Raw genomic sequence first — 11,080 nt, forward strand, 5'->3', positions numbered from 1 at the left:
AAAACTGTTCACACAATTCCTTATAAGTGAATTTCTTCATAACATATTTTAAATAGATTGCTTGCACTTGAACATACTTTTCTTAATGAGTTCATTTACGAAGAGCACGGCATACTTAGTTAGAAAAGTACCATAAACCCAGAAAGAAGCAGGTAGGAAAAAATAAAATGTAAACAATAGAGAATGTATGTACAACAGGGACGTAGACAGAAATTAAATTTAACATTCCTAACGGTACCGTATACCTAGCATCGCTGTATGTGCATAAGGTCGGCCCAAAAAAATTTCCATGCAGGTAAAACGGTTCGAGAAACAGACACATTTTTACCCGTGTAATTTCAATAAATTGAAAAAAGTGTTAAATGGACGGAGCGGGACGGGAACAAAAGTATATATGGACCGAAAGAGGAGACTCTCGGGCATCTTTCTGTGAAGACAGAACATTGTTCCATGTTGTTCCAGAAAAGTTCTAGTCCACTAGATGTGGAATTTCATAAAATTTAGGACCTGAGGATAAATAAAATAGCTCATGTTGTGTAAACGGCACGGTAATTTATTGAAATAATTTTTAAGGCCACAATCCTACCTACCTAACACAGAAACAATGAACACAATATCTGTTACGGTTCCCGAGAAATAGCTACTTCTTTCTCCAGAAATTTGCAAAAATTACGTATTTTCCAAAAATGGGGAAAATGTTCATCTTTAGGCGCACACCACGCTCGCACCTTCCACTATTTTGACCTAATTTTTGGCTCTCCTTAGTTTCAATATGTTTACTATCAAAACCTATATAGAAATTAAATATCTTTGAAAAAACAAAATTTTTATTTTTGGCCAGGAAAATCGATTCCTGAACCATTGTGCGGCGCATTGGCTTGATTTTTACACTCTAAATATTTTTGGCTACTTTATCTATACAAGTGGATCCACTGTGAGATCGGCCGAAAAAATATATGGGAGCTATATCCAAATCTGAACCGATTTCGACCGGACTAAAATATACATGGGAGCAATATCCAAATCTGAACCAATTTCGATGTAGTTTGGCACATTTATTTCTAGGCCGCATACGGTCACACATTCCAAATTTCATCCAAATCGGAGGTATATAGCGTGTTAGGTGCAGCAAATACGTCAAATCGGCCGAAAATATATATGGGAGCTATACCCAAATCTGAACTGATTTCGATGTAATTCGGCACATTTATTTCTAGACCGAATTCAGTCACACATTCCTAATTTCATCCAAATCGGACGTATATAGCGTGTTTGGTGCAGCAAATACGTCAAATCGGCAGAAAATATATATGGGAGCTATTCCAAATCTGAACCGATTTCGACGTAATTCGAATTCAGTCACACATTCCAAATTTCATCAAAATCGGACATATATAGCGTGTTTGGTGCAGCAAATACGTCATATCAGACGAAAAAATATATATGAGAGCTATATCCAAATCTGAACCGATTTCGATGTAGTTTAGCACATTTATTTTTAGACTGAATTCAGTCACAGATACCAAATTTCATCAAAATCTGACGTATATAGCGTGCTTGGTGCAGTAAATACGTCAAATCGGCCGAAAAAATATATGGGAGCTATATCCAAATCTGAACCGATTTCGATGTAATTTGGCACATTTATTTCCAGACCGAATTCAGATACACATCCCAAATGTCATTAAAATCGGACCTATATAGCGTGTTTGGTGCAGCAAATACGTCAAATCGAACGAAAATATATATGGGAGCTTTATCCAAATCTAAACCGATTTCCATATAATTTGGCACATTTTTTTCTAGACCGCATTCAGTCACACATCCCAAATTTCATCAAAATCGGATGTATATAGCGTGTTTGGTGCAGCATATACGTCAAATCGGCCGAAAAAATATATGGGAGATATATCCAAATCTGAACCGATTTCGATGTAATTTGGCACATTTATATCTACACCGAATTCAGTCACACATTCCAAATTTCGTCAAAATCGAACGTATATAGCGTGTTTGGTGCAGCAAAAACTTCAAATCGGACGAAAAAATATATGGGAGCTATATCCAAATCGGTTCAAATTTGGCATACTTATTTCTAGATCGAATTCAATCACACATCCCACATATCATTCAAATCGGACCTGAATAGCGTGTTTGGAGCAGCAAATACATACGTAAAATCGGACGAAAATATATATGGGAGCTATATCCAAATCTGAACCGATTTCGATGTAGTTTAGCACATTTATTTCTAGACTGAATTCAGTCACAAATTCCAAATTCCATCAAAATCGGATATATATAGCGTGTTTGGTGCAGCATATACATCAAATCGACCGAAAAACTATATGGGAGATATATCCAAATCTGAACCGATTTTCACCAAACGCTATAGCGTTCTTCCTATGGCTAAAAAAATTATATTCCCCAATTTTCAGCCGAATCGGACAAAAAATGCGACCTGTACGTTGCGAACCAAAATAGATGGACATACGGACGGCATATCCTTTGTATGTTCCTTTTGTATGTTATACCACAGTGTGGTATAAAAATCGATGTCTGATTTTTTTATGCGGTATCACCTAAAGTGTTTAGTTTTGTTAGATTTTAAGATTGCCAAAGTTTGAGCAAAAATTGGAATATGTTAACACGTGCCACTGGAACCTCAAAGTGCCACTGGAACCTCAAAGTTTCCGTATAAATATATAGCTAAAGTTAAAATCAGACCCGATTTTCAAAATTTTTTGTAGGATCACTTGTTTAGCCACGGAAATGAACTGGTCAAAATTTATCATCGATTGGACAATAAATGTGGACCATAAAAACCATAAAAAAACCATAAAAATTACTATGGAAACTTTGAGGCCCCAGTGGCACGTGTTAACATACATATTTCGATTGTGCTCAAACTTTGGCCATCTTAAAATCGGTCAGCAACGTAAACAAATCCAATGGATAATAAAAATATGTATAAAGGTAAAACCTAAGATAACATGGTGCCACAAAAATTAGAGTTCAATTAGCATTCTATGAAGAAATCGGTAACAAATTTTATAATACCGGAATATGTGTTGATACGGTTTAACAGCACTAAGTATTATATTAAAGTATTTTAATAACAGCTAAAGTTGCTCGCAGCTTATTTAATGATAAACAAATGAGAAAATATCAGTCGGCTGACAAAAAAAGAAGTAAACCGAATAATTATAGCTTCGTACCAGTACTTTTTATACCCTATACCACTATGTGGAAAGGGTATGTCCCAATTTACATTAGGCGAGTTTACTTGCGGCAATTGTCAGTTTGATGGAGAGAGAGGTGAGGTATATGGTAACCCTTTGCCTCTCAACACCCCCTCTGACCCACAAACTGACAATTGCCGCAAGTAAACTCGCCTAATGTAAATTGGGACTATTATAAGTTTGTTTTGGTAAAAATGAATGTAACACCGCGAAATATTGATCCTAGACCCCCAATGTGGGTATACCAATCTTCATATCGCGACGAAATAAAGCGATTTTGAGATGTGCGTCCGTCCGTCTGTCCATTATAAATTGTAATGAAACTCCAGGCCGCAATTATGGACCCATCGTAACGAAATTTTGCATCGGGATCGGGCTTAGACCAGAATAGGCATCTTTGTAATTGGTGATGATCGTGAAATATTTAGCGCGTGAAATGGACCAAAAACATAATTTTTATCCGATTTTGTAGATACTCTGTAGGTCGCAATAATAGTCCGATCGCCTGGATATTTCAAATAAGGTAATAGTATATGACAAAGAAGAAGCTTGCAATTTGAGATGGCGATCAGATAATACTCGTATTTAGATGGTTAAATGGACCACAACTTTTGTGTGAAAACTTTGAAAATTTTTAATATACAGCTTACATCTTTATTCCTGTAAGGGACATTCCGCGCAAGTAAGCTATACTTGGAAGAGGAACGCTTGACCTTTCTATTGATGTTAATTGTGTTGGTGTACATGATAAGGTAACAGAGTTACAGCCTAATATACCCTGTTATTTGTTTGCAGTGTAATCATAAACACGCTAGACGTCGCAGTTATAACTCAATAATCACGAAATTTTGCACAATGTGGATGTTGATCTGATATTATTTAGCGGGTGAAATGGACCATTACTTTTGTATGAAAAATAAAAAAATATATACATTTTTGGTCTATATCACTGTGTGTAATTTTTTGAGCCATGATTTATTAACCATATTCTGACACCGCACCGTGATAGAAGACCAAAAATAAGAAGATACGTGTCCCTGCGTTTTTCCCTATCACCTCAACTTTTGCTTGAAGAACCGTTCCTAGTATCTTTTTATGTTCTAGAAAGTTGTTTATTGAAATCTTAGGTACATTTTTGTAGTTCACTATATCCTTAATTTTTGTGCGGTTCGGCATCTGTGGACCGGAATCGAAGAAAAAAGTATAAAAATTTCAAAAGTTTTTGGCTATTTTCACATTCAAGAACCGGTCATAGACATTTCGTATGTTCTAGAAAGTTCTTTGCTACATTATTGTGGTTGATTGTTTCTGAATTTTGAACGGTTTAGTATCTATGGGGCAGAAACCAAGAAAAAAAGATAAAAATCGGATTTGATTTGCTATTTTGACCATTAAGAACCATTTCTACAGACTTCGTATGTTCTAGAAAGTTGTTTACTAAGATCTAACGTACATTTTTCTAGTTGGTTGTTTGCTTCAATTTTGATCGGTTTGACATCTGTATACTAAAATCCGAGAAAAAATTAAAAGGGAAATTTGTCCTTGACGATTTTGACCTTGAAGGTGAGGTTGAATGGATTTTATGTGTTCACTATTATTATTCTATAGAAAGAGAGCTACAGCTTTGCCTTTAAGTGTAATCCCAAATTCCAAGCGGTGTAGAATATATGTGCCTGACAAAATGATCCCTTTGGCATCAAAGCATCAAGTATTTGCGGGGCCACAACCGCGAAAGTTGAAGTGATAGGGAAAACGCCGGTACACGTGTCTTCTTATATTTAGTCTTCTATCACGCTGCGGTGTCAAAATACGGTTAATAATTTTCGTGTCGCATAGTGTAATGTTGGCGATATTTTCTGAGTACTTCAGCCATGTAAAACTTCTCTACAAGCGGTGTTTTAGGACGCGCCGTTCGGATTTGGAGATAAGCTGTAGGTCCCATATCATTGAGCGAATATGAATCGGGGTACACTCACTCAATGATATAAGAGAAGTATCCCTTGTCCCTTCTGTTTATGAAACAATTATTATATTATTATATAAGTTTCGTGTGATACTGTGCCTGAATCTACAAAGTTATTTCTTACACACGGTGCGCCTTAACTAACTTTAAATGAAAGGTACTTACACCTGGGAAGTTTTTGCGGATTCTGAAACTACAATGTTCATAGATCAGAAAAATCAAACAACAAAAAAATCTCTGCAGGAATTTTTTAAATAAATCGCGGTCAAAGTTAACATTTTTAGGTTTATTTTACACGCAGAGAAGAGATATTGTAGGAGCAAAATATATATTGTTGTTTCAACAACATATTTTGTGTCAGGAAACATAATGACACAAAATATATTGTTGCTTCAACAATACATATTCTCAGATTTTTAAAATACAGTCGAACTTCTCTATATCGTAGCACTTGGCGACCGAAGAATTATGAAAACCAGTGTATCAAAAAAAAAAAAAAAAAAAAAAAAACAAATAAAGCGGCATCAACCTGCTTGCATGACATTCAGTGCAAGACTGAAGTAAAAAAATCAAAACATTTGCTCTCTTAGTTTGCGCTCGGGTCGCGTGTGTGTGATTTGCCGTAAAACTTCGTAACCTTAACAATACTAACGAACGGGTTTGTTCTAAAAGCTCTGACTAATGAGTTTTGCTTCTCTTGTTTGTGTGCACTTCAATAAAAAGATCGTTATGAATGTGTTTTTTTCTCATTTATTGTGTTAACATCAATGCAAAATAGTTTGACAAAAATTCGTTGTAGAGAGGTTATTTTGAGTGAGAATTTCCAATTGTGCAATAAAAACACTTCGTTATAGAAAAATATTCGTTATAGGGAAGTTCGTTATAGAGAGATTAAAATAGGTGAAAATGGACTGAAAAAAGTTGTGTTTTCAACTTTTCTTCGTTATAGAGAAAAATTCGTTATAGAGAAGTTCGTAACAGAGAAGTTTGACTGTACACTATTTTGTTCTTAAAATATGATTGCTCCTACAATATCACTTCTCTGCGTGTAGGTTTTCAAGATTTTGCTTGAAAACGGCAAGTCCTATCGAAATGGGACTATAGAGAATGTTGTAGAGCATTTTCAGCACATAACATTTTTTTTTAAGCCGTTTCCAAGCAAAATCCTGAAAACCTAAAATAAACCTAAAATGTGAACTTTGATCGCGATCCCTCCAGCGATTTTTTTCTTGTTTTGGGATTTTTCATATCTATGAACATTGATGTTTCAGATTCCGGTTTTCATTTGAAGTTAGTTAAGGGCACTGTACATGGTATTGTTTTATAAGGAGGCGATGCAGTCAGTGTATTGTCCCAATTTGAACTCAAAAATGGAAAAACTTCGAAAATATCATAAAGGCAAGTACCACCTACTATGAGACCATGTCTGCTACACGTTTCTAATAGAAGTTCTCCATTCTCGTTTTGTACTACTATTCCGTGCTTACCCGTGTTTGTAGGTTGTATTGTATTTTCCTACTTTAAAATTAAAGTCTCCCATACATATCAGTATATCTCCCTTAGGTGTTTTGGAGGGTACTTTGTCTAATTCACTATAGAATTTCGTCTTAATGTCTGAGGCTGAAGTCTCTGCCGGGACAAATACTTGGACAATGGTGATGTTACGTATTCTGGAGTGGAATCTGGCTGTCAATATGCGTTCATTTACTGGATTCCAGTTGATGCGGTGGATGTAGATGCGTTTCTGCTTAGGAGTAATGCAACACCGTCGCTATGTATATCATTTTCAACCGGGCGTGAACAAAACCATCGCAATGTATATCATTTTCATCTCGGCCAGAAGAGATTAGAGTTTCACCTGATTGTAGCCGATGTAGTCCCGAGCCGTTCCATCTGCATTCACATACACCCAAGATATCCATTCCCATTTTTTCACGTTCCTTTGCAAGTTGCGATAATTTTTTACATTCGTAGAGAGTTCAAACACTCCAGCATTTGGTACGCTTTTTAAATGTGAATGTTGATTTAGTCTTTGTAGAGGTTTCTGTTATACTGTTTAAACATGAATTGCTCCCTCCCAGACCTGTGGAGCTTGCCGTCGAAACGGGGGGATTTGACATTTGCCTGTGACCCCCTGGGAGTTGTGTGATATTCCTTCATGTTGTATTCATGTTACTTTGACGTTTTGTCAGCGTTTCTCCGATGCTTGTAAGGACAAAGAAGAGCTTAGTTGAGGCCGACATTCATGAACGACTAAGCACTGGGGGTAGGCTTCCTGGAAGCTTGTGGGTCCTATCGTTGACAGTTATCTGTTCTTCCGCTACCATCCCTTTTACATAATCCGACCATAATCATGCAATAATCTGCCTGACCCTATTCCCCTGATGACTTCGAATTGGCTCATTGGCAGATGAGATATTGTTGTTTGGATGATAATTTTAAGGACGGCATCTACGCGTCCTGACAATGAGGTGTTCGGGTTATGGAGCTTCCTTACCCTATTCTTCATTCCCTGCTTCTTTGGGGTTGTTTATTCAATATATTCACAACTGGCCCCAACCAGAGGCGGTGCACTATCCACAACTTGTGACCCGTCCGGTAGCTTGCAGCTTAGCTCTCACGGGTATCTCACTCCCGTGAACCGGACCACGCGAACCGAACCGTTTGGGTATAGTCCCCATATAACAACCGATTGCGGGTATTTTGACGTTTTTAGTCACATTTTTAAACTGAATTAGCTATAATTTGACATTTAGGGTTCCTAGTGATCAACAAACTTATATTCCAAAAATTATAGGCATAGGTCCATGTTTTGGTATAGCCCCCATATAACGGTACCTCCCGATTTTCGGTATTTTGAGAATTTCAGCTACAATTTTTAACCGAACCAGCTGTTATTTGGCATTTGAGGTTTCCATTGGTCGAAAATCTTTTACACTTAAATATTTAACATATAACTGTACCTCCCGCTTTTCGGCATTTTCAGCATTTTAGCTGCAATTATTAACAAAACCAGCTATAATTTGCAAGCGAACTAGCTGTTATGTGGCATTTGAAGTTCCCAGTGGTCACAAAACAATGTCAACATAGGTAAACACAAACATATAGGCCCCGTATAAAGGTGTCGTCCGACTGAAGACATCTTTATATACATTTTTTGATCTAATTTACATAAAAGGTCTCCACAAGAAAAACAGAAATCAAGTTATTCCACTTTAGTTAAGAACAATTTGTTACTTGTTTTGTTTTTTACTTGTTTTAGTTAATCGCAAACGTTTACAACAATTTGTGTATTAAAGTTTAAGTTTAGTTTAACTACTTAAATATTATAGTTCTATATATGGAAACTATAAAAAACATTTACGGAATTTGTCACCAATTACTTCATAGAATGTTAATTGAAGTCTTGTTTTTGTGTCACTTTGTTTTCTTTTTTTATAGTTATTACCCAGACTTCTTTCCGTAAGATAAAATTATGTTTTCAAATACCTCGCTGACATTGTGACATTGAGGGCAAAGTCTCACAGTAAACATGCGATGTGCAGTGCGTCTCTGTTTGAAAAAAGTGAGAGTCATAAAAAAGTAAAAAAGCAAGAGTCATAAAACAAGTGAACATTGATTATAGTAAAAGGTGTATAAGTGATTAAATGCAGCACATGCACATAGGGTAACATGGGGCATTTTCGCTTCACTGGCGTGTCTTCGCGATCGGCGATTTTATTGATGCTATATAATTATCGTCAAGGGGAATGTTTTTAATCTTCCGTGGATGATCTTTATGTAGCATCAAAAATCATCGGTGTTGGCGAAGGCGCAGCAGAGGCGCCCCATGTCAACATAGTCAAGATTGTGGACACAATAAAAACATTGTCAGTCAGTTCACTCATTCACTATAAAGATATCGGTAAACATAAGTGTTCTTAAATTCTTAAAATTTTAAAATCATTAACGGAATAAAAAAGGAAAAATTAATTAAGATTTAAAAAAACAAAGCAAGTTAAATAAAACACTGCAAAAAAATAAAAATAAATAAACATGTTTGCAAAGTTGTTCGTGTTGTTAATATTATTTGTGATACAAGGACACACAGGTGGGGTGACGCAGTTAAATGTATTATTATATTATATTATTTTATTGGAAAAATAGCAAAGTGCCCGCTACTTCGTATGCGGAAATGGCATAAAAAAATATATATAATATGGAAATGGTGAATACAGACAATTTTGTTGTACTAATAACTACTTTAATTAATATTTATTTTTATTTATGTTCTGTTCGTACCACTTTAGTTCGATTTTCTAAAAAAAATCAGCCATATCTCACCCCTACACATCAACAGCGAGTCACAATTTTTGAGCATTTTAATTAAGGATTCTCTGCCCTCAAAAGGTAAAATATTCTGGTAAAAATTTTTCGCCTAGGTCTACTTTCCCTAATAAAAGTACTAAAACGTTCTGAGTAAAGAAACAATTTTGTTGAAAAAATAGAAACCTTCTTCGCGTTCACATAACACTAATGGTGCAATACCGGACCAAAATCCAGGACCAAATTTTACAACATCTATAAACATGCCACACATTTTCATAACCATTCTGATCTAGTTCCAACAGTGATCCTCATAACAAATTTCAGTAGTGGAATTCTGTAAATATAAAAATAAATATAAAAAATGCTTATAATTTCGGTAACACTGTACAACACAAAAAATAATTAGAAAATAATTCGGCCAGATTATGAAAGAGGACCGAAAAAAGAAGACACGTGTATCGGCGTTTTGAAAGTTTACGTCGGAAAGTAACCTAAATAGGCGTGGCAAGTTCCGCCCATTTCCACAGGTTTTGAAATATTCGACATCAGATTCCTTGGAATCCTTGCATTTTAGATACAAAGTGTCTTTGGCAATATTACTGACAACAATGCGGGGTATCTTTTTATGAAAAAAATTAACGTTCATGCGAGTCACTAAACGGGTCTTTGTGGTCCCTTTTTTCAAAAACGTTTAAAAACTCATTTAAAATGTGATCGTATCAGATCAAAATATTTTACAAAATTATTTGTCATAAAATTTCACTATAGGTCCCCGAATACACCAAAACTCTAAATCGTACCTAAACGCCAGGAATCTGTCAAAAGTGAAATCACGTTTTAGGGTTAATGTTGTACTTTATCTGAGTTTATTATGTTATGTGCCACAAATCGTCATTCTAGATAGAAGACGTCAAAGACAAAAATAATCTCCATCAAATTTCAATATAAGTCGCCGAATACAAGAAATATGTATTTACAATATATATGAAGAAAATATATACATCAAGTTTGCCAATAAAACTACAAATTTCACCGTATTTCCCAGAACAAACTAGATATCTAAGTAAAATACTTTGTTAAGAAAATGACGTTACAAAATTAGATATTATAGGTAGAAATTATTTGTTAAACTTTTAGACTCTTAATTGAAATTTATTCCATACTGAGTCAAAATCTCCTAAAGTACTTCACTTTTTGGGGATTGTGTCAAAAGAAGAAATGTTCCAAATCTAATTTCATTATTAATCTCTGAACAAAATAAATTTGTAGCTATAACATTTAACATCTCCAGAAGCTTTCGCTTTTCATACTCTCCACCATAGTATGGAGGGTATATTAAGTTTGTCATTCCGTTTGTAACACATCGAACTAATCATTTGCGACCCTATAAAATATATATATTCTTGATCAGGATAAAATTCTAAGACGATCTAGCCATGTCCGTCTGTCCGTCTATCCATCTGTTGTAATCACTCTAGCGTCCGCAATAATTGAGATAGAGTGCTGAAATTTTGCACCCGAGGGTCTTTTTTCATAGGCAGGTCAAGTTCGAAGATGGGCTATATCG

This window comes from Musca autumnalis, unplaced genomic scaffold, assembly GCF_047663935.1.
Source record: "Musca autumnalis isolate F117 unplaced genomic scaffold, ASM4766393v1 scaffold_2, whole genome shotgun sequence".
NCBI lineage: Eukaryota > Metazoa > Arthropoda > Insecta > Diptera > Muscidae > Musca > Musca autumnalis.